The sequence below is a fragment of the Caretta caretta genome, chromosome 2 (genome assembly GCF_965140235.1).
Source record: "Caretta caretta isolate rCarCar2 chromosome 2, rCarCar1.hap1, whole genome shotgun sequence".
Lineage (NCBI taxonomy): Eukaryota > Metazoa > Chordata > Testudines > Cheloniidae > Caretta > Caretta caretta.
The window spans coordinates 239,641,215-239,666,022 of record NC_134207.1 but is presented as its reverse complement, the minus strand read 5'-3'; the positions used below and the strand labels follow the sequence as shown (position 1 = coordinate 239,666,022).

Genomic DNA, 24,808 nt, shown 5'->3' with positions numbered 1-24,808 from the left:
ACACACTGTATAGTCAATCTTGCTATTCTCCTGTAGACTCAGTTTCCCATTTATGTGGATAATTCACACAGCAACAGGAGAACAAAAGACATTATAAACTAGGATAATGTTACTGTAAAAATCATGAAAGTTAGTATGGGACTCAGGGCAGACATTGTACCTGAAACTCATTTTTAAATGAAATTCAGTTTTGTTTTTTAAAGAGTGCCTCTTTAAACAAAGTTTACAGGGTATAATTTCAAAGGTAACGAAGATTACGGAAAGTAGGAAGTGACTATTTTAAATTACTTCCTTCCTCCTAGACTGCCAAATTGCCACTTCCAGCAGCAATTTCTGAACCTGCAGATAGTTAACCCACATGCATGAGTAGGGAGTGAACTGGGAACAGTTGGCTACAGTCCAATATTGGTTTTTAGAATAGGGTGCAATTTTAATGGCGGTCAGGCCACAAACTGCTACTGAGAGAGCAGTCAACTTTTTGAAACGAAAGTAAGGAAAGAGGTCCAAATAGTCCAAAGAACTTCACATATAAGCCATGCTTTGAAAGCAACAGGCTACATCAGGATGTGCATTAGCAAGTTTTACGTTATTAGGGCCAGAGAAGGCCCATTGACTTCAGTAGGACTGATTTGCTTCACCATGCCTTTTTCAGATGGGACAAGACATTTGGTCATAATACAGAGACCAACAGCGTATACCTTTTATACCTATTGTACCTATTTGCTATAAATTTAAAAACCTACATTTTAAGAGATTTGACCATATGCTTAACATATTTTGGTTTTGTTCCTGAGTTATGTTTTCAGTTAGTGTGCCCCTTCCAATACTTGAGGTATTAGAACACAGATATTTCAATACAGAACATCGTTTTAAGTATTTTGATCTTGCTAGGGTAGTCTAGTGTTTAAAGCAGACAAACCCAGACATTGTGAATTCTCATCAACTCTCTGCTTTTGGATGCTACCCCTTAGACCTGTAACTTCTCCTCTCTGTGGCTCTGCTTATCTGTAGTATCTGTGTCACAGGGCTGAGGTCAGATATAACACTTGCAAAGAACCTGAGAAACTCAGATAAAAAAGCTACACAAAGGTAAGTAAGTAAAAAAATGTGTTGGAGAAATGAGAAATCAAACTTCAAACATCATGACAGATGTATGGCCTGAAATAACAGCAATGACATTCAAGTATGTCAGAGTCCAGCAACCCCCACCCCAAAAATAGCATTACATCATCTTTACTAAAGTGTTATACTTTACAGAAGTCCCAAACATCGCTTTCAGATTAAAATTTGAATAGTTAAAGGACCCAGCCAGCTCTGCACAGCAATATAATCCTTCATCAGTATGAGTTTTTTTGAAGTGAATATAATATAAAGTGCATTACACTTCTGTAAATTCTCATTATTAAGGCTAAGATTTAGTCATGGTTGGTTTTTTTAGTAAGTCATGGACAGGTCATGGGTAATAAACAAAAATTCACGGCCCGTGACGTATTCATAACTTTTACTGTCTAAATACCTCTGACTAAATCTTAGCAGCTCCTGGGGCCCCAGGGCGCTGCTGCTCTGGAGGGCTCCAGGGGCCGACGGCTAGCCCATGCACTGGCGACAGGGGTTGACTGGCCCCAGCCAGCCACTGCTCCGAGACCCCTGGGACCTATGCTGCCCTGGTGGTCCGGAGGCTAGCGGCACCAGCCATTCCTCGGGCGGCAGCCGCCGTTGCAGCTGGCCCCAAGGCTAGCTGGTCAGGTGGCCCCGGGGCCAGCTGGTCTTGGGGCCAGCTGCACCGGTCACTGCAGCTGCAAATGTCACAGAATCAGTGACTTCTGCAACCTCTGCGACAGAACGGCAGCCTTACTCATTATGGAATATGTGCAGCTGGAGAATATTTCTATGAATAGAGCTGGAATATGTTTGCTATTATGAAGTTCATTTGTTACATGGTGTTGAAGGTATAAGCGTGTCTAAGATTACCTTGCATGTTTGCATTTTGAATTAATATGTAGCGTCTGAAAATTTCTCAGAACTTCTGATGATATCTTTCAAGACACTATAGCAACAATTATTTTAGTAATCTACTGAAATAGATTTTTTGGAAACAAAATATAGGGTACGTTTTACAGTACAAAAGACGTTTCACAGGGCATTCCTACAGACGAATCCAAAAGATGATTCTGTCACTAGACAGATAAGCCTTATTTCAAATTCTGTGAGCCTTTTCCAAGAGATGTATTTACAGTGTAACAGGGGAAAGATTCAATATCTCTGAAAATTAGAGTGGCAAGAGAAGTGGCAAATTGCCAGCTGATGGAAGAAAAGGTTTGTGTGTTTTTCTCATATGTACAATCAGAATTCTTGAAAGAGTTTCAAGAAATTCTGTAGGACATGTTTAACTTCTGTATAAACCAAGTGAAGATCACGATTCATTAAGCGATCTGTCTGAAAAGTTATTGCATTGCATTTGGGGTACAGTACAAACAAGACTAATACTGCCCCCCATTTTTCAAGTTACTTCATTATTTTCCTGGACTGCTGCAATGTTCCTTTTGCATGCTAGCCACATCTCTGCAAGACAACATAATTATACATGACCTAATATGTTACTATAAAATATAGCACAAGAAAAGGGGTTTGGTAATATGCAGTAGAGACTTCTGGTGTGAACTGTATCTTAGAGTTCCAAAAGTTTTTATACCCATTAAGTTTCTCAGGAACTTTTGTCTATTACTATAAACAGTGGTGGCTAAGTGCTGGGCGAGCTTCCACACAATCTCAGTCCTCCGAGCGAAGAGCTGCACAGTTGTTTGCATCATGCAGGGCTTAAAAAATAATCCACTTGCTTATACAGATTGCATTCAGGTGACACAATCAACTTCTACAGAACTTTAGCTTTCATTTTCTTAAAGAGTTGAGCTCCTAACCCTTATGGTTGCAAAATAATAGACATGAACAGATCCAGTGTGGTTTACTGAAGTCTGTGGACAGACAACTCCATTGCCATTACCACTTCTCATACCTTTCCAATGTCGCACCAGAGCAAAAATGGACCAAAATATTGTTTTCATTGTTGCTACTGAGGTGGCTATGGGCAGCTATGAAATTGACACGGTACATTTCATTCTATGGCTACCTGGAAAAGCGAAGAGCTGTAACAGAGATAGCCACTAAAACTATTCCCTGAGGACAACCACCCAAAAATCAGAGGCTGCAGAGGGGTATGTTATCAGAAAGGTGTATGATTTCTAGCCTCACAGCACCCAGGAGGCTCTGGTGTAGTAGAGGAACACAAACACTCCTCCCTTCTGACTGACCAGGTTGCTGGGAGACTCCACATTGATAGAACTCCCACAGCATTCAGTTAGTAAAGAATGGAACCACTGAGGAAGATCCAGGAACAGAACCCTGGGAGCAATCCCAACATGCTCCCTTCCCCAGTAGCTAAGAGTGTTGCTGGGCATTACCCCTCAACAATGGAGAGCCTCATCTTAGTTTATTCTTGAGGTGTTTGTCTCAATCTCATATATTAGTCTTGAGAAAATTGCCAGAGAGGAGGGTGACAGTCATGGTGAGGGCAACAAGTATAAGGGATGCAGGGCTGTGTGTGGGTAGGGTGGTGGGAAAGATTAAGCTGGGTGCTGTATAAGTGTGGTTTGGAAAAAGGTTGATTACCAGCTATTTTATAACACCCACAAGTGTGGTAGATGCAAAAAGAACAGGAGTACGTGTGGCACCTTAAAGACTAACACATTTATTAGAGCATAAGCTTTCGTGGGCTACAGCTCACTTCATCGGATGCATAGAATGGAACATATAGTAAGAAGAAATATATATGCATACAGATAAGTTGGAAGTTGCCATACAAACTGTGAGAGGCTAATTAGTTAAGATGAGCTATTATCAGCAGGAGAAAAAAACTTCTATAGTGATAATCAAGATGGCCCATATAGACAGAAGCTGTGACAAGAAGCTGTGAGGATTCTTAACATGGGGAAATAGATTCAATACGTGTAATGACCCAGCCACTCCTTGTCTCTATTCAAACCCAAGTTAATGGTATCTAGTTTGCATATTAATTCAAGCTCAGCAGTTTCTCGCTGGAGTCTGTTTTTGAAGCTTTTCTGTTGCAAAATTGCCACCCTTAAATCTTTTACCGAGTGGCCACAGAGGTTGAAGTGTTCTTCTACCAGTTTTTGAATGTTATGATTCCTGATGTCAGATTTGTGTCCATTTATTCTTTTGTGTAGAGACTGTCTGGTTTGGCCAATGTACATGGCAGAGGGACATTGCTGGCACATGATGGCATACATCACATTGGTAGATATGCAGGTGAACGAGCCCCTGATGGCGTGGCTAATGTGATTAGGTCCTATGATGGTGTCACTTGAATAAATTCAAGCGGTAGGTGCTTCACAGAAAATGTTCAAAGAGCTTTTCAATCTAAAATGAGCTCGCAAGTTACACACAAAGATCTGGGCTGCAGGGAGGAAAGGAATATTGATCGATTTTGGAAGATTGGGATAGATTTTTTAAAAACAACAGAAGACAGAATAACGTAGCAACAGATACATAAGAGTGCAAGAGAAAGACACTGAAAACAAAGATATACCCCATGATCAGTGTGAAAAAAAGCAGAAAGGGCAACAAGTTGTAACAAAAGCAAGTGATGCAGTATGATACATTTTTAAAGCTAAATTGACAGTTAATTCCAGCATATAATCAACTAAAACACTATACTGAATGAACATAGCCAACTGTTTTATATTTAGATTGTATACGTCACGGCTTTGGTGGATACATGGTGACTGATTTTTTTTATTTTTGGGCCTGGGGGGGAAGGGGAGGGTTTGAACTCCTGAGTAGACTCAGGATAGTAAGTAGTGGGGCTTCAAAAACTTACCCAATAATGTGCAAAGTGAACATTAGGGACTAGGAAGCTTTGAGGAAGTGAGTTTTCACTTATTACCAAGCAGTAAAATTTCTTACAGCAGCTCTCTAGAGGTTAGTCCAAATAAGCTAAACATTCTCAACACCTAACACAAAACCAATGACTGTTTCACAAAAGTAACAGAAGTTTTACACAATAAGAACTTGTGGTTTCCTGCAAGAGGAAGAATACCTAGTCTTCTAGAATGGAACTAATTCGTTCATGGAAACTTTTTTAGGGGGTTGCATAAAACAACTAATTTCTGTAATGCCAAGACAACGTGACTTGTTCAGGAAAAAAATAGTTCAGGAAAAACTGGTATGGTTAAGAGTTCCTATGCAAACTTGTGACAAAAGAGATACATTTGTTAATCAAATGTGGCATTTGTTTGAGTTACAGGGACACTATCAACTACTGCACTCAAATTCAGTTTTCTCAGAGCAACTTAATCATTGCCAGTGTTGTTGTGTTTGAGTTTATGTTAATTCTTTAAAAATATGTACAAGTTTGGGTGGTTGGTTTTTGTTTTTTTTGTTTTTTTTTTTTTTTTAACTCTTGTGTTTGGAGAGGTCTTTTAGAAAGGCTGAACAGCAACACCACGCATATGCAAACCCAAACCCCTCCCCTCTCTCTTTATCACTATATCTGCCTATTCAGTTTCAGATTTTGTTACGGGTAGATGCATTCTTGCAGAGCCTGGGGAAGAGCATGCACAACATAATGTGTCAACAAGAAACAGACTGCAGGGCAGGTAAAAATAACTCATCCATTACGCTTACCCTAGTTGCCTAATGGAAAAGACACTGGGTTCCCAAACCAGGGACTGTGGATTCAGGTCTCACCTTGGATGCTCACTTCCCCACTCCCCACCAGCACATCCCCTTTCTTTTTAAGACTGTAAAAGGACTGTGCCATTCTGAGATTTGCACAGTGCCTAAAACATTTGGGGCATTATTGTAATATAATAAAATTATACACCTTAGCTGAGCTATAGTGACCTCTTCCAGACCTGAAATGTTAAAAATACAAAGCGCACTCAATACCCTGCAGCAATAGAAGTTAAATACAGCATATCTGACTAACGTAACAAGTCTCAAGAAGTTATTTTTGCTTGTTCAGACTGGTCCCACATCACTTATTTAACAGCTCCTCCCCCCAGCACATTTTATTCAAAGTAGTTTCAATCCAAATCTAAAAGTTATTTCAATTTGAATCCTGTACACATACCTGGACTCCCTACAAATATTTCTATATGCAGATTTACTATACTTCATACTGTAGTGTTTTACCTAAAATATTAGATTAGAATATCTTCTCTTCCAACCCTCAAAAAGAGGAACAAAAACACGACAAACACAATGTGGAAAAGGCATTTTATATGCCAAATACAGTGTCATGCATGCGCCAGATATTATGCTATTCAGGTATTATGTAAAAATAACCCTGTACCAGTCTTCTGCATTCTAGGAAGTAACATATAGCCACCAAGTAAAGAAATGATTACTTCTGGATTCCCTCTAGGAAGGATCACAAATAGACTTATTCTTGCTGATAGTGAGTTCATACCACCAATCATTACCTCAAGGAAATTAGGAACTGTGTTTTGGAAAGAAAACAGTGCAGATTGGTGACCCCCATACAATAGGTCAAGGAGTATGACATTTAAAGATGAATAAAAACATGAAAAGCTACATTCAGAAAACTGTAAGCCTGTGCTTAAAGGCATGATTGTAAATATGTTAATTATTTATGTTCTGGTATGCTCGGAGACCCCAGTCAGGATTAAAAGCACAGTGTTAGGTGCTATACAAACATAAGAAGGCATTATACCTAACGTGAAGAGTTAATCCAGCTTGAGTCAATGGCAGATGACAGGAGGGAGGACAAAGGTAACAGTCATAAGATTACACAATGAATGTGCAAGTAACAATATGCACTACTAGGAAGTGCAAATCATTTTTTACTTTAGCCTCTCTCTATTTTTAGGTTTTATTTTGAAACACTACACAGACATCCAGGGACGCTTTAAGTTATAGTGGACAATGGAAGAGGCCAGGGGTGGGGAAGGAAGATGCAAGTAGGAAGCACTGTGACTGAACAGGCAGATACCATTAGATGCCCACAAGAAATCCATTGACTACAGCTGGAGGAGTCAAAGACTGAAATGCTGAATTCAAGACATCTCTGAGGTCAGAATATTAGTGCTCTGAAGCAAAAATCCTCTCTGCCCTGCCGGTCTCCTTGTCTCTACGGGTGTTCGGGGCTTTAAAGCTTTGCCCCATGGAACCCTCTCAGTTGTCAGTCTTATGGAGGGCAGAAGATGTTGCAGGGTGGAGAGCCACTAGCCTTTAAAAGGGTGGTGAAACTGACTGAAGAGAATTTTACTCCATTCCCACAGGAAAAAGTGTTTACTATAAACTTAATCAGTTAACAGGGAGGAAAAATTGTGTCAGTTTAAGGAAAAATGGTTGAAATAGTCTCTTCATCTACATTTACAAACATGCCATTCTCTCTCTCTTCACCACCACCACTCTCCTACTGCCACTACAAAACACATCTAGATTTCAACCATAAAAAGCTTTTAACGTCTTAGGTCTTCAACCGCCTCCTCTTGCTTTCCTGGCGCTAGCCTCATCCCCTTCTAGTCCAAAATTCCCCTGAAAAAGGCTACCTTTCTGATTATTTGGCCACATTCAGTCCCATTTCAAATCCCTTAGTTGGCTCCCTATTGCCTCCCAAGTTCAAGTTCCTTATTCTCTGTTTTACCTCTCAACTACTCTCCTCTCCCTCTGCTCAGCCCAAGCCACTCACTCCACTGCTTCCTTTGTCCTCCCCCCTCACCCAATACATATCTCTGTTCTTTCTTTTAGCAGCCTGGAAACCCTTTCCTGATTATATTTGCCTCAACTCCACTTTCCTTTAAATCCCTTCTGGACACTCACTGTAGAGAGAAACAAATTAGTCATTTAAAAAAATAAAAAAAGTCTCCAAATGTATCTATTGACCCCTCCCACAATGGGAGATTACTATCTTTTTACTCATCTTCCCCTACCCTCACCTAAGAGCATAAGAACACCTACTCTTGATTTAATTTAAGTTGTCAGCTCTTCAGGGCAGGAACTCTGTGTCTATTTGTTTTCATAAAGAGCTATGCAAATCTATAGAACTATCAGAGTTAGCACAGGGGTTAGTTTCTTAAACACTTTTTCCAGATTAACTAATTATGCATTTTAAGCTAATACTTTAGGACTCTGGTACACAGTTACACTAATCTGAGTGCACAAACACAGTAATAGTTTCAACCGGCAGAGCAAGATTTTTGCTGTAACTTTCAAGACAAAAATAAATCTGAATATTAGTGCTCTGATGTTAATCCCGACAGAATAGTTTTTCACATTGCAAAAGTGTTTATCCAGAAACAGTTAAGGTTTCATTTTCTTTTAAGACCATTAACAATTTGAGGGAAATGTATTTCAGCTATTTGGAAATATATAAAAAACAGACCCTTAAATATGCTCCATTAAATTGAAAACATCAAATAAAATTTCAATTGGCTTTTTCAAAGCAGTGCACTATTATTAAACCAAAGAAATCCTCCTATTACTATAACCTAGGTAGTACTGTTGTTGCTGAATACAGTCATTAAAACAAGAATTGGCAAGAGTCAACTAGAACTGGCAATGGACATAGGACCAAAAAAAAAAAAAAAATTATCTGAAAGTTTCTTCTTATGGTAACAAAGTCCATGTCAATGGGTACTTCAATCTGCTTACAGCTTTGGGGAAGAATCAGACATCTCAGCAACTGGTAGCAGGGGGAATGCCCAGCGACTGAAGTTCCCTTCAGTTGAGACAAAATTCCACAGCCAGCATAATTCAAGTCTACTTTCCTAAGGGAATGTCTACACTAACTAAAAACCCGTGACATTATATTGATAATTAAAAACCTGTGGCTAGCCAGTGTCAGCTGACTCGGGCTCGCAGGGCTCAGGCAAAGGGGACTGGTTAATTGTGGTATAGACGTTTGGGCTCAGCTGGAGCCCAGGCTCGAGGACCCTGGGAAGTGGGAGGGTCCCACAGCTAGGGCAGCCCAAGCCCAAATGTGTACACCACAATTAAACATCCCCTTAGCTCGAGCCCAAGTCAGCTGGCATGAGCTTGCTATGGGTGTCTAATTGCAGTGTAAACATACCCATAATTACAAATTGTTAAATATACTTTGAAGAAAAGGCACAATTTTTCCTAGCGCAGAGTGTAGGAAAGTCCTCTTAATGAAATGAACCCAGATCTTTGGATGTCAATTTCTGTCCCTCTTCTGGGAAATATACTTGTCTGCAGGGTGGGCTGGATCTGTGGACCTTATAATTTGAAAAAAGAAATTGTTCAGGTATGCACAGATAAATTCTCCTATTTTTCACTGTGCTAAAGTTCACAGATCAGTTGCAATGGAATTTTTGCAGCAGTGTCTCCCCTGAGTGGAAAGCAAGATCATTCCTGAATATCATAAATGAAGTAGGTTATATAAATGTCCCTCTTCTCCAGGTTTAAGACATTCAGAAGTCTTCTGCCAAAAAAAGGCATTGGCTGAAGATAAGAACTAATATATAAAATTTGATGAATTTACATTGGTGTCCAAATTAGCAGATCTCAACACAGGAGACAAGATTTCTCTACCCTGAAATTATCAGTGCTCCCAAACATCAAAGTCTAGTTTTGAACATAAGAAAAAACTAGGCCTGTCAAGAGATTAAAAAAATTAATTGCAATTAATTGCACTGTTAAAGAATAATAGAATACCATTTATTTAAATATTTTGGATGTTTTCTACATTTTCAAATATATTATTTCAATTACAACACAGAATACAAAGTGCACAGTGTTCACTTTATATTTATTTTTGATTACAAGTATTTACACTGTAAAAAACAAGAGTACTGTAGTGCAATCTCTTTATGATGAAAGTTGAACTTACAAATGTAGAATTATGTAAAAAAAAAAACTGCATTAAAAAATAAACCAATGTAAAATTTTAGAGCCTGAAAGTCCACTCAGTCCTACTTCTTGTTCAGCCAATCGCTCAGACAAACAAATTTGTTTACATTTTACAGGAGATAATGCTGCCCTCTTCTCATTTACAACGTCACCTGAACAGGCATTCTCATTGCACTGTTGTAGCCAGCACTGCAAGATATTTACCTGCCAGATGTGCTAAAGATTCATGTGTCCCTTCATGCTTCAACCACCATTCCAGGATACATGAGGATGACAGGTTCTGCTTGATAACGATCCAAAGTAGTGCAGACCAACGCATGTTCATTTTCATTATCTGAATCAGATGCCACTAGCAGAAAGTTGATTTTCATTTTTGGTGGTTCGGGTTCTGTAGTTTCCATATTGGAGTGTTGCTCTTTTAAGACTTCTGAACGCATGCTCCACACCTCATCCCTCTCAGATTTTGGAAGGCACTTCAGATTCTTTAGTCTTAGGTTGAGTGCTGTAGCTATCTTTAGAAATCTCACATTGGTATCTTGCGTTTTGTCAAATCTGCAGTCAAAGTGTTCTTAAAATGAACAACATGTGCTGGGTCATCATCCGAGACTACTATAACATCAAATATATAGCAGAACATGGGTAAAACAGAACAGGCGACATACAATTCTCCCCCAAGGAGTTCAGTCACAAATTGAATTAACCCATTATTTTTTTAATGAGCATCATCAGCATGGAAGCACGTCCACTGGAATGGTGGCCGAAGCATGAAGGGGCATATGAATGTTTAGCATATCTGGCACACAAATAACCTTGCAATTCCAGCTACAAAAGTGCCATACAAATGCCTGTTCTCACTTTAAATAAGAAGAGGACAGCATTATCTCCTGTAAATATAAACAAACTTGTTTGTCTGACTGTCTGTACAAGAAGTAGGACTGAGTGGACTTGCAGGCTCTAAAATTTTACAGTGTTTTATCTTTAAGTGCAGTTAGGTAATAAAAAAAAACCCCTACATTTGTAAGTTGCACTTTCATGACAAAGAGATTGCACTACAGTACTTGTATGACGTGAATTGAAAAATACTATTTCTTTTGTTTACAAATATTTGCAGTGTAAAAATAAATAAAAAATATACACTTTGATTTCAATTACACAAAATACAATATATATGAAAATGTAGAAAAACCATCCAACATATTTAACAAACAACAGAACACCAATTGAAACTTAACAGTGCGATTAATCGCAATTAATTTTTTTTAGTTAATCGCATGAGTTAAATTGATTAATTGACAGCCCTAGAAAAAACATCAGTTTATTTTGGAAATGAATGCTACGACAATAGCGAGAATTTCCACTTGTCTCAATTAAAAGTACAATACTGGGTCTCATCTAAGAGCCTCCCCCCAAATTCCAAACTCTTCTGAATAAAAACGGTAGTCATCGGTAGGTCATTTTAATGGACAGGAAATATAACTGACATCTCCTGCAGGGAGGTCAAACTGGATAGTGCTAGGTTCCAAGATTGGGCTCTATGACCTTATGCAGCTGGAATAAGGGTTGTTACTTTAAGGAAGCATTTAGCATCAGGATTTGTAGAAAACTGTCTTTTCTTAAACATTATCAATAACGTTTCAGACACAAAATCCCAGAAGCTAATGGATAAATATTGCAAGCAGTGTAGCAAGGCACATCAGGAGGCCAAACACCTTATGAGAGCAGACAAATGACATTATATTGATAAGCTGGCAACACAAGCAGAGGATGTAGCTGTTCGTGGTGAACAAGGAACTGTCTACACAATGACATGGCTTATTGGTGGTAAACCACAGACACTAACAAATACTCATCAGGGACAAACAAGGCCACCTACCAACAGAAAGAAGAAGAAATGTGCTGGACAGAGCATTTTAAAGAATTGCTGAACAGGGAGCCACCTAAAAAGGAAGCAAACATCCAGGAGGCAGAAGATGATCTTGATACCAACACAGACACCCCAACTAAGGAAAAGATCATTCAAGCCACCAAATCCTTAAAAAATGGGAAAGCTCCCGGCAAGGATAACTTGAATGTAGAATTGTTCAAGGTAAATTCTGAGTTAGCAGCATCTATCCTGGCCCCTCTATTTACATCAGTCTGGGAAAGGGAAAAAGTGCCAGATGAGTGGACCAATGGGGTTATAGTGAATATACCAAAGAAAGGAACTATCAGTGATTGTAATAACTGGCGTGGTATCAAACTTTAATCTGTGCCACGCTACGTATTGTGTAAAATCATAGTCCAACATATATCAGAGGCAGTTGATAACTTTCTCAGAAAAGAGCAATCCGGTTTTCAGAAAGGGCGTGGATGCACAGACCAGATCTTCACTCTACGAAACATAACAGAACAATGCTTAGAATGGCAACGGCAATCCTACATAAACTTCATAGACTTTGAGAAGGCTTTTGATAGCATTCAGAGGACCAGCCTATGGTTCATTCTGCGGGCATATGGAATCCCTCTCCATATAATCATCATCATCAAAAGCTTTTATTTCAACTTTACTTGCAGTGTTGATCACAGTGAGCTCAGTTTTGAAGTCAAAACAGGAGCACGTCGGGGGTGTGTCATGTCTGCAATCCTCTTCAGCACTGCCATCAACTGGATATTACAGCATACAACAGAAGACATGCCAAGAGGCATTAAATGTACACCCTTCTCATCCCTTGAAGACCCGGACTTCGCAGATGATCTCACTCTCCTATCACATACCCAACATCATATACAAGAAAAAACAACTCGACTCAACGCATTCGGCCAGCAAACTGGACTGAAAATCAACCACAATAAGACAGATATCAAGATCTTTAATATTGACTCACCACCACCAGTAGAAATAGAGGATTATGTTCTCACCAAAGTAGAAACATTCAGATACTTGGGCAGCACCATCAGCCAGGACGGCAGAACAAGCCAGGACGTCCGGAACAAAATCAGTAAACCCAGGAACACCTTCAGGAGTTTAAATACAGTCCAGAAACCATCAAAATACACCACCAAAACCAAACTCAAGACTTATCAGAGCTGTGTACTTTCAACATTATGTTACAGTGCAGAATGCTAGGGAATGAGAAAGTCTGACATGTCCAAACTGTCTTCATTCCATTCAACCTGCCTCAGAAAACGTGTCCTGATCTTTTGGTCCGGAACAATCTCAAACCAAGATCTATTGACAAAAAGAGGATCTGAGCACCATCATTGCCAGGAGGCATTGGAGATGGATTGGTCATGTACTTTGGATGGAAACTGAATCCATCAACAGAGTAGCAATAATATGGACACCTGAAGGCAAGCGGAAACAAAGCCACCCGAAAACAACATGGTGAAAAGCTGTGGAAGCTGAGCTGAAAAACCTGGGGCACAGCTGGGGAACCACTGAAAGACTTTCCAGAAACAGACAGAAGTGGAGGAGCTTCGTTGCTGCCCTAAATGCCAGAGGCGTAATGGGAAAATGACGATAATGACAGTCTTGACTTTTGCTTGGACACTCATATATCCAAATCAAGATCCTCTTGGAGGAACTCAAGGCTATGTCTCATTTGTTTCATATGGTAGTTACACTATGGGCTTTGCACCAGCCAGTAGAATATGTTCTATTTGTTGACTTCTCTTTAGGGGTCTCTGAGAACGATCACCTCACCCAAACCAAACGTGTCTGGTCCCAATAGCAAAACACCCGAGAGACAGAGACATTGGAAAGATTAATCAGGCTTGTGATCCACAGGCTCTTCAGCCAGAAAGGCATAAACCGTATAACCGCAGCTCTCGCCCTCCTACCTTTTTTGTGGTCCTGGAGAACAATGGAAAAGGTGGGAAAGCATATGGCAGAGACATTGCCCAGCTTTGTAAGAGGTCATTCCCCACATGGAGAGACCACCAGCCCACCAAACTGCCTTACAATGAGTGAGGATATGATCAGGTTCAGGTTCCTCTCTGTTTAATCCAGCTTCTCCAATGGAAGTCTTGGAGTTCACCTCTCCCTTGACGGGCAGCACACAGAGAGACAGGAAACTTTGGTTTGCCAAGACAAACATGTTCTTTCTAGGATTCAGAGTAGCAGCTGTGTTAGTCTGTATTCGCAAAAAGGAGTACTTGTGGCACCTTAAAGACTAACAAATTTATTTGAGCATAAGCTTTTGTGAGCTACAGCTCACTTCATCGGATGATCTGATGAAGTGAGCTGTAGCTCACGAAAACTTATGCTCAAATAAATTGGTTAGTCTCTAAGGTGCCACAAGTACTCCTTTTCTTTTTATCTTCTTTCTAGTTTATTTATGCAATCCTGACTGGGGCCTTTACGTGTTACCGTAACAGATAAATAACCATCTAGAGACAATTCCAGATATGTCTTGTTACAATAGAAAGAGGAAAACATACAGACTATGGACAAAAACATCATTGGCCTGGATGTCACAAATAGCCAGCCACCCTCAGTCCTTTACTATGCAGGACCTGACAGCTTGTTAGTTCCCTATATGTAGTAGCTCACTACATTGCACAACACCTTGTTCTGAGAAATGTTTAAAATGATATGAGCTAAGAGCAAGTTAAAGCAAATGGCCCCCTGCTATCAAAGTCGCTCCACTGTGCAGCAAAGTTTTGAGTTTAACTTGCTAAACAAATGGGGTCTGCCTTTAAATACAAGATATACATAAAATGCTCTCACCTAAACCACAAGCAGCAGCCCTACCTAATCCTTCGGAAAATTTTGAGAGCTACATTTTATTCCTAACCATCTGATCCTAACAGTATCATCAGTGAAACAAAAACATTTGGCCAAACCCTCCGAGTTATTTGGTCTTAAGTTTTATTTAAGGTAGCAGAAGACTACCAGTTAAGAGTAGGCATCCCTCAATGAAATGGGGAAGAAAGGAAAACAGATTATTAATGTGATTTCGAGAGGTGACTTCTCCTCAAAGCATCAGGGTTTTTTAAGACTAGTTTTCTATAAAGGCCACTAAAATACACCCACAGCAAAAACAAGTGCTGTTGAATATATTTTAAGTTAAGTAACTCTGAACCTTTCCATTTTATACCTAAAATCAAATGTCTAAGATGTTTTATATGCAAATCAATCACTCTAACATACCGTAGATACATTTTCTTCTAAAACCTTAGTTTATTCATATTAAAAATTTTAAACACAAATACAGATAGTCTCTTTAGTAACCAACCCATTAGAAATAACACAGCTAGTTACAATTACTAGTATTTAACAAAAAGTAAAAAAAAAATCATCTTCTCTAATACTTAACACAAAAGCAACACATGTAGCTACAGTTGCCTGTTCTAGGCAGCTGGCAAGCTCAGAGATGGAAAAGTTGCGGAACAGCTGGGGAATGCAAGACACTTTTGAACAGGCTATGTGATCCAAAATAATGGTACATGTTTATACACAACACAATGGCAGCAACAGCCAAATGCAGGTCTGGCGCACGCACTACAGCTGCTCCTTTCTTCATAGACAAAGCACAGCAAGTGGATACAAATGGAGTTCACATTTACGAAGTATGACATTCATCCTAAAAGCAGCAGCTTGATCACCAAAATAGACAGCCTATTTTCCAATTGGACAAAAAGATACAAGATTCTAAATCACAAGTTAACCTCCAAAACAGATAGTCCCTTTGTGTCACTAAAAATGTTCTGAATTTAACGTTTGATTTCCACCAGTGGTTGCCAAAACAAGTTTGTTCAGTTCTACAGTACTGTGTAAGTTGCCATCTGCAATACACAAAGGTTCCTTCTTACCACTGTAGTTTGAGGTAGTATGAAGGAAGCAAATAAAACCAAGTTTGTAAACTTTCTAAGATACAGCCTGCCTGCATAAAAGTTAGCTAGTTTACAAAGAAATCTAGCATTTTGGAAGATTATTTTTTTGGGAAGAGAAAATCTCATGTGACCTACTTTTATGAAAATACAAGCTTACTTCCTAAAACAGCAAGACAATACCCTCCCGTCAGTTTGTGTACACATGAGGGTGTCATCATTTGCTAGTTGTTATGCAATCACTGGTAACATATTGCAAGTAGTATTTAGCTATGTCCTAATATAATGCAATGGTAACAAATTCCAAATACTGTACTTAAATAAGGACTTGTACTAAAGTTTTGTCTCCCCAGTCCCCAAGTGATCTTCCAATTTCCAAGTCATGAACTCTTATTAGGGTTGGTCTATATACTACAAAGTTAAGCTGACCTAACTATATTGCTCAAGGCTGGGAAAAATTTCATGACCTGTGTGATGTAATTAAGCAGCTCTAACACCGGTATAGACACCAATAGAACAATGGAAGAATTCTTCTGTCGACCTAGCTACTGCCTCTCAGAGAGACGGACTGACTACAGAGGCAGAAGAACCCCTTCCATCATGGCAAGGGCCTGTCTACACTTAAAATGCTGCAGCAGCACAGCCGCAGCTACCCAGTTGTAACGCTTCAGTGACGACACTATTTACGCCATTGAGAGGGGTTCTCTTATTGGCACAGGTACTCCACCTCTCCGAGAGGCAGTAGCTAGGTTGACGGGAGAATTCTCCTATCAGCCAAGCACTGACTACAACGGGGGTTAGGTCAGTTTAACTGAGTTGCTCATGGGGGTGTGGATTTTTCACACCCCAAGCGATGTAGTTGTACTAACCTAATTTCCTAGTGTAAACCAGGCCTGAGTACCTAGAAACCCTGCAGCGGCACCCATGCAGGGTGTAGACATTCCCTCAGAAGCATTACATCAGAGGCACCACCTTTCTTGCTGAGGATAAAAACTTAAGAATGGCCATGCCGGATCAGACCAAAGGTCCATCTAGCCCAGTATCCTGTCTTCCAACAGTGGCCAATGCCAGCTGCCCCAGAGGGAATGAACAGAACAGGTAATTATCAAGTGATCCATCCCCTGTCATCCATTCCCCAGCTTCAGGCAAACAGAGGCTAGGGACACCATCCCTGCCCATCCTTGCTAACAGCCATTGATGGACCTATCATCCATGAACTTATCTAGTTCTTTTTTGAACCCTGGTATAGTCTTGGCCTTCACAACATCCTCTGGCAGGGAGTTCCACAGGGTTGATTGTGTGTTATGTGAAAAAATACTTCCTTTTGTTTGTTTTAAACCTGCTTCCTATTAATTTCATTTGGTGACCCCTAGTTCTGGTGTTATGAGAAGGAGTAAATAACACTTCCTTATTTACTTTCTCCACACCAGTCATGATTTTATAGACCTCTATCAAATACCCCTTAGTCGTCTCTTTTCCAAGCTGAAAAGTCCCAGTCTTAATAATCTCTCCTCATACAGAAGCTGTTCCATACCCCTAATAATTTTGTTACCCTTTTCTGAACCCTTTCCAATAGATCTTTTCTGAGATGGGATGACCACATCTGCACGCAGTATTCATTGAGTGGATGTTTTCAGAGATCTATCCACAATAACTCCAAGATCTCTTTCTTGAGTGGTAACAGCTAATTTAGACCCCATCATTTTGTATGTATAGTCGGGATTATGTTTTCCAATGTGCACTACTTTGCATTTATCAACAATGAATATCATCTGCCATTTTGTTGTTCAGTCACCCAGTTTTGTGAGATCCCTATGTAGCTCTTCGCAGTCTGCTTGGGACTTAACTATCTGCATATTTTGCCACCTCACTTTTTACCCCTTTTTCCAGATCATTTATGAATTACTTTGAATTGGACTGGTCCCACTACAGACCCCTGGAGGACACCACTATTTACCCCTCTCCATTCTGAAACCTGACCATTTATTCCTACCCTTTGTTTCCTATCTTTTAATCAGTTACCAAACCATGAGAGGACCTTCCCTCTTATTCCATGACAGCTTACTTTGCTTAAGAGCCTTTGGTGAGGTACCTTGCCAAAGGCTTTCTGAAAATCTAAGTACACAATACCCACTGGATCACCCTTGTTGACTCACTCAAAGAATTCTAGTAGACTGGTGAGGCATAATTTCCCTTGACAAAAACTCTTCCCCAACAAATTATGTTCATCTATGTGTCTGACAATTTTGTTCTTCACTATAGTTTCAACCACTCTGCTCAATAATGAAGTCTAGCTTACCAGCTTGTAATTGCCAGGATCACCCCGGAACACTTTTTAAAAATTGGCATCACATTAGCTATCCTTCAGCCATTTGGTACAGAAGCTGGTTTAAATGATAGGTTACAAACTACAGTTAGTAGTTCTGCAATTTCACATTTGAGCTCCTTCAGAATTTTTGTGTGAATACATACCATCTGGTCCTGGTGACTTATTACTGTTTATCAATTTGTTCCAAAACCTCCTCTGACGACACCTCAATCTGGGACAGTTCTTCAGATTTGCCAAGGAAGAAGAATGGCTCAAGTTTGGGAACCTCCCTCACATCCTCAACCATGAAGACCGATGCATTTAGTTTCTCCACAATGGCCTTATCGTCCTTGAGTGCTCCTTTAGGACCTCAATCGTTGTTTAACAGGTTTTCTGCTTCCAATGTACTTTAAAAAAAATTGCTATTACTTTTTGAGTCTTTGGTTAGCTGTTCTTCAAATTCTTTTTTGGCCTTCCTAATTATATTTTAGACTACATTTGCCAGTGTTTATGTTCCTTTCTATTTTCCTCACTAGGATTTAACTTCCAGTTTTTAAAGGATGCCTTTTTGTCTCTAACTGCTTCTTTTACTTTGTTGTTTAGCTATGGTGGCACTTTTTTGCTTCTCTTACTATTTTTTTTTAATTTGGGGTATGCATTTAAGTTAATGAGGATAATACAAGATTGAGTGGTGTCGACAAACTGATGGATGTTTAGCAACATGAAGGAGACTTCCATTTCTTCCAGGTGTGATGGACACCAAAACACAAGCTAAGTAATGAACCTTCATAACTTACTTTGGTGAAATGCACATAACTCAGAATTTACTATCTAACGGGAGTTACACATTCATCATTGGAGACGGGAGGAGAAGAGACATTTCTGTGCCATTTATGTGACAGCTATATCTTTGGCGACCATATTGTACTAAGTTTATATATCACTGTGAGCAAGGGACTGTATGCAACTCCAAGAGAAGAGAAGCTGTGATACGCCTTGTGACAAGATCCTCAGGGTACAACCTGGAACTGGGGTAGTGATGTGCTCCCTTAACTCTCCAGCCTGAGCTGTCTCTCACAATGCTTTGCTAGTGACAAGCAGCAAACTCCTCCAACATTGTGTTATCGCTCAGTACAACAGCATGTGGAGCCCCAAACCCAGCTAAATTGCAGGAATTGTACCTGAGCCACTCACAAATCACACACAGAAAGGCACCAGAAAATCTCCCAAGCCCCCAGCCTTGCACCCCAGAGCTGTACCATCTTGCCCTGGTCAGAAGCCTGGCCAGTGTAAGTTCACTACTCAGTCGGCTTCTCCTTCATGTGGAGAGGAGGCACTCTAGCCTTTGTAAACCGAGCTGAGATTTGCCAAGCACTTCAAGCAGAACACACTGTTTTAAATAAAATATAAACCAGATTTATTAACTACAGAAAGATATATTTTAAGTGATTATAAGTGGTAGTCACAAAAGTCAGAGATAGTTACCAAAGAAAATAAAAGCACACAGTTTAAATCTTAAACCTTATTAAACCTCATTATTAGACTAAGCAGTATTTCAATCAAGCAGTTTCTCTCACCCTACTCTATGTACAATTGTTAATACATAAGCTTCCCTTCTAAATCTGGGACCAGTCTCATCAGTTCAAATCTTTGTCTTCTCAGTATTCTTGTTGCTTCCAGTGTAGGTGGGGGGACAAGAAAGGTAAAAGCATGATGCCACTGTCCCTTATTTTATACATTCAGTCCATGTGCCTGGAAAACACTAGCCCAGACATGTCCTGGTGGGCTTTGCTGAGTCACAGAGTTGAGCAATATCCCACTGTGTGATGCTTGCACTGCCCTCTTACAGAATTGTAAATCCCTTGTTTACAACTCCCCCAGTGATTAATGGCCGTCCCCTTTATGACGGCCCATAATATAGTAGAAGACTTATCAGATCACCTCCTCAGTCTTCTTTTCTCAAAACTAAACATGCCCAGTTTTTTCAACCTTTCCTTATAGGTCAGGTTTTCTAAACATTTTATCATTTCTGTTGCTCTCCTCTGGACTCTTTCAAATTTGTCCACATCCGTCCTAAACTGTGGTGCCCAGAATTTGACACAGTACTCCAGCTGGGGCCTCGCCAGTGCCACTGTAACCCCCAGATCCTCTTCAGCAGTATTACTACATAGACAATTATTCCCATTTTATAGTTATGCATTTGATTTTTCCTTCCTAAGTGAAGTACTTTGCATTTGGTCTTTATTTAATTTCATCTTGTTGAATTCAGACCAACCCTCCAGTTTGTCAAAGTCATTTTGAATTTTAAACCTGACCTCCAAAGTGCTTGCAATCCCTCCCATCTTGGTGTCACCTGCAAATTTTATAGGCACACTCGATTAAATTATCCAACTAATGAAAACATTGACTACTACTGGACCAGGACTGACCCCTGCAGGACCCCACTAAATACACCCTCCCAGTTTGACAGCAAACCATTGATAAACTACTGTTTGAGTACGGTCTGTCAACCAGTTATACACCCACCTTATAGTAAACTGTCTGAGAGACTCTACGGACAGCCGGAAATAACAACTCTGATAGGAGTGAACTACTGCATGCATCTCAATAGAGTGTTAGCTACTCCTGGAAGCAGCCAGCACTATCCTAGCAGGACTATGCAACAGAAGAGTGCAATAGGCCCAAGCAGATATCCCAGCAGACAAGGTAACAGGGGCAGGCCCACGGTATATGGGTAGAGCTGGGGCATGGAGCCATTATAGGGTGGTTGTATACATCAGACCCTGAATAATATCCCATCATAGTTAAAATATGGTTCAGTCTTACTATTGTGAACAGCACCAACCAAGCTACAGATTTACTGGGAACAGCTGATCAAAAGAGTTTTCCATTATATGTTCAAACGGCTATTATTTTTTAAATTTGTATGAGACTTCGAAATATTGAAAGATGTTTGTCAGCATTTAACAAAATACAAATGATTTTTTTAAGAAAGCCCACCATTTGTATTAAGCCAGACTGTACTTCTTAGCTGTTATATTTCATTTTGAGTATATGTGAACCACCCCTCCAAAAACGATAGTTAACTAATATAAAAGCCCTGCTCTTTAGTACCAGGGACATTAACATGGGACTATTTAGCTCAGATGACACTAACAGCTGTTGAAGCCCAAGCACAACATCAAGAATAAACTGATAATGTCTCTACTCTTGTTTGCTTTCCAACCTCTGCCTTATTGCCCCCTGCCAAGCTCTAAATCCATATGTAATCAGTCTGTTGCAAGACCCCTTCAAGCTCTCATGAGAATCATAATCCACAACCACATGCCTGAACTAAGGAGCATTGTTAAGCAGAGCAGTTCCAAAGCAGCCTTTAAACAGTCAACTATACAGTGCTTCTGCACTACAGGCAGCTTCCTGCAAATACATTACTGAGTTTATAAACATTAGCATCTACTCATTTACTTGTTTTTTCCTGTCCATCTAAACATATTTGTTTCCCCTTCTACTCATACTTCTGCAAAAAAGACAGGGAAAATAGAAAATGGCAGGCCAAAATCCCACTGCAGACCTCCTACGGGAGGAGCAGCTAATCAACCTCATCTTTTGGTTTTGGGCTGTGGGCCAAATCAAGAGTTTATGAATAACAGTAACCAGATATTGTGCTGATTCTTTCCTCTTCACACTCTTCCAACTAAACCAAAAATCAGAAGATCTCTCTCACACATACACGCCTCTAACAACTTCTTCCAGTAAACAGAAATGACACTTCCTTCATATTTTTAAACTTCATTCCTTACTTGCCTGCGCAATAATGAATGAGTGCAATAATGGAAGAGCACCCTCTGCTGCACTACAGATACACTGCTACCAGCTCCGAGTCCAGGGAGGATGTCAAGATAAAGGAAAGTTCCATTTTAGTGAAAGTTGTCCTTGCCTAGGTAATACAGTTCAATAGTGTCTGCACTAAATATTTTCCTATATGCTCTAGTCACTGTACAAGACAGAAATTTTGTGGACAATTGTTTTATCATAGCTCTGCTTCACTATGGATAACTATACGCAGAGACTTCAACACCTTGACCTAGTATTAAAATAAGCAATTTACAACAAAAAGTTATGAGGCTACTTTTAGACAAATGCAGGCAAATTACCAACCAACAGCCCTGCAAGATTTTTTTCCTGCATTGGAGAGCTGATTTTTTTTTTTTTAAAAAAAGGACAAACTTAAGGTAAGTTTTTAAGGGGAAAAAAAGCTTTTGCAAAACCTAAATCCAACATAAGTTTTTCTTCAATTTGTAAACAATACCATTGTCTTGAAGTATTTACAAACTAAATATTTCAAAATGAAAGCCCTGAAAGTGAAACTCACTATACACAATGGTGAAATTGATCTTTGAATCGTTGCTCAGGTGGAAAGTAAGGCAAAATGTAAGTAACTGGTATAAATAGTGATAAGTAAACAAGATATTTGAACTTAGATGAAACTGATACTGTCCATTTAAAATCATGTGATATCTGTTTTCAGCGCATGATTTAAAGAGGGCAGTACAAAGCTGTCACTTGGCCTTTAAGGGGATTCTTGTAAAGGGTGCGCTACCTTACTCATTTATTTACTGTATTGCCAGCAGTCCTTATCGTGAGGTGGGGAGGAGAAGTCAAACTCCCCCTGGGCTCAACAAGAGACTTAACACTGGCTTGCACAACCTCCTACAACGCTTGTCTGATTAGCTGTTGGTTATCTACTAGGCGTTATCCAGATTTTAAAAAGAAGTAGTAGTCTGTAGGTGTGGGGGACAAAGGGGAGTGGAGATATTTGGAGAAAGTCCGTCACCCCTCTCAGTCTCACTACACCCCCAAAGATTGCCATGGGCAAACAGCCCTTGAGCCATGCAGTCACCCCGGCAGGTAACACACGCTTTACCTGAAGCAAGCCCATCTCAAGGCAAATGCTGCCTCCTAGCCCCAGGCGACAGCTGAGAGCGGGGCCCCTTGGTCACAGGGGATGGTCACCAGCCTGCAGACCGCGGCGCGCGCGGGGGTCCCCGCTCGGCACGCGAGAGAGGCAAAGGCAGGGTCCCCCCCCTTACCTCGCTGCAGGCGGGTGTCTCCAGCGAAGGCCCCGCCGCACGGCCACCTGCTCGGCGCCGCCCTGCGCCCGCGGCACTGCCAGGAGAAAGGAGAGTTACCAACAAAGGGGAACTTCCCCGAGCGAGCGCGGCAGGCGGCTCCCAGCCCGGCGGGGGGCGTGCGCACGGCCAAGGCACGCAGCGCGGCGCAGCGCGGGGAGCGGGCGCTGCTCAGTGCCCCGCAGCAGCCCGGCTGCGAGTGACTCTGGGGGACACCGCTCAGCGAGCCGCGGGGAGGCGGCCGTACCGCGCTCCCTCCCCAGCAGCGCCCCCAGCTGCACAGGTTGGGTTGGGGGAACCCAGGCGGCCGGGGAGACAGAGCCGGGAGGGCAGACACAGTCAGCTCGTGCCCCTCGGCCCCCCGCGCCAGGAGCGGAGTCTGCCCGGGGGAGGGGATCCCCGACGCCCACACCCGGAAAGAGCGGTGCCCTGGGGGGGGGGGCGTCCCTGGCGGGGGTGTAATTCCCTGCCCACCCCCCGGACCAGAGCCGTGCCCCGGGGAGGGGGGTGTACCGGGGGGAGGCGGTGCCTGGCCCGCCCCGCCCGGAGCTGAGCTGAGTTACCCTGCGGGAGTTACCCTGTTGCGCCCCGTGTACCGGCGGCGGCCCCGGCACTAACTCTCTAGCGAGCCCGGCAGCAACTGTCCTGCCGCCGGCCTGCAGGGGTCCGACCCGGTCCTCGGAGTGGCTGCTCCGCTGCCCCAGAGCCGGCGCAGCGCACCCCGCCTCCTGCCCCTGCCCGGCCGCTGAGCTGCGGGTCTCACCCCGGCACCGGCCGCTTCCGCGCTGCTCTCGCAGATACTTCTTAAAGGAGCCGCGCCGCCGGCAGGAGTGTCCCGGGGGCGGGCCGGGAGCTGTGTGGTGGGGATAGGGAGGCGGGAGCTCTGTGGTGAGGGTCCGGGGTGGAGCTCTGTGGGTTGGGGTACGGGTTGACTGGGGGGCTGGAGCTGTGTGGTGGGGGTAGGGAGGGTGACTGGAGCTCTGAGGTGAAGGTCCAAGGGGTGACTGGGGGGGCTGGAGCTCTGTGGTGGGGGTAGGGGGGTGACTGGGGGGGCTGGAGCTCTGTGGTGGGGGTAGGGGGTGACTGGGGGGGCTGGAGCTCTGTGGTGGGGGTAGGGGGGGCTGGAGCTCTGTGGTGGGGGTAGGGGGGTAACGGGGGGCTGGAGCTCTGTGGTGGGGGTAGGGGGGTGACTGGGGGGCTGGAGCTCTGTGGTGGGGGTAGGGGGGTGACTGGGGGGGCTGGAGCTCTGTGGTGGGGGTAGGGGGGTGACTAGGGGGCTGGAGCTCTGTGGTGGGGGTAGGGGGTGACTGGGGGGGTTGGAGCTCTGTGGTGGGGGTAGGGAGGTGACTGGGGGGGTTGGAGCTCTGTGGTGGGGGTAGGGAGGTGACTGGGGGGTCTGGAGCTTAGTGGTGAGCGTCCAGGGGGTGACTGGGAGAGGTGTGTCTACATCCAGAGGAGCTGGGAGTTGACTGGTGGGGGAGCTGGAGCTGTATCTTGGGAGGCAGGGGGGTTGGGATTGTCACTGGACTGGAGCTGTATGTGTAACTTGATAGGGGGCAAGGCAGGGAGCTGAAGCTGTAACCTAGGGCTATGGGCTGTAGCTGTATTGGGGGTGGGCATGGGCTGTAGCTGTATCCTGTGTCAAAAT

At 42.2% G+C, this 24,808-nt stretch overlaps 1 protein-coding gene across 2 annotated transcripts in view; it reads right to left on the bottom strand.

Moving 5' to 3' along the window:
* SVIL (supervillin) overlaps positions 1-23,804 on the bottom strand; it is a 223,248-nt gene extending 199,444 nt beyond the window's left edge. Inside the window, exons 1-2 of one of the 2 annotated variants that reach the window (XM_075125959.1) lie at positions 23,738-23,804; positions 23,122-23,197 (exon numbers count right to left, since the gene is read on the bottom strand). The gene's annotated coding sequence lies outside the window, so the exon portion shown is untranslated. Of the gene's footprint in view, positions 1-23,121; positions 23,207-23,737 lie in introns of those variants that run through there. The other variant, XM_075125960.1, reaches the window with a different exon arrangement.
* Between the last annotated feature and the right edge of the window lie 1,004 nt (positions 23,805-24,808).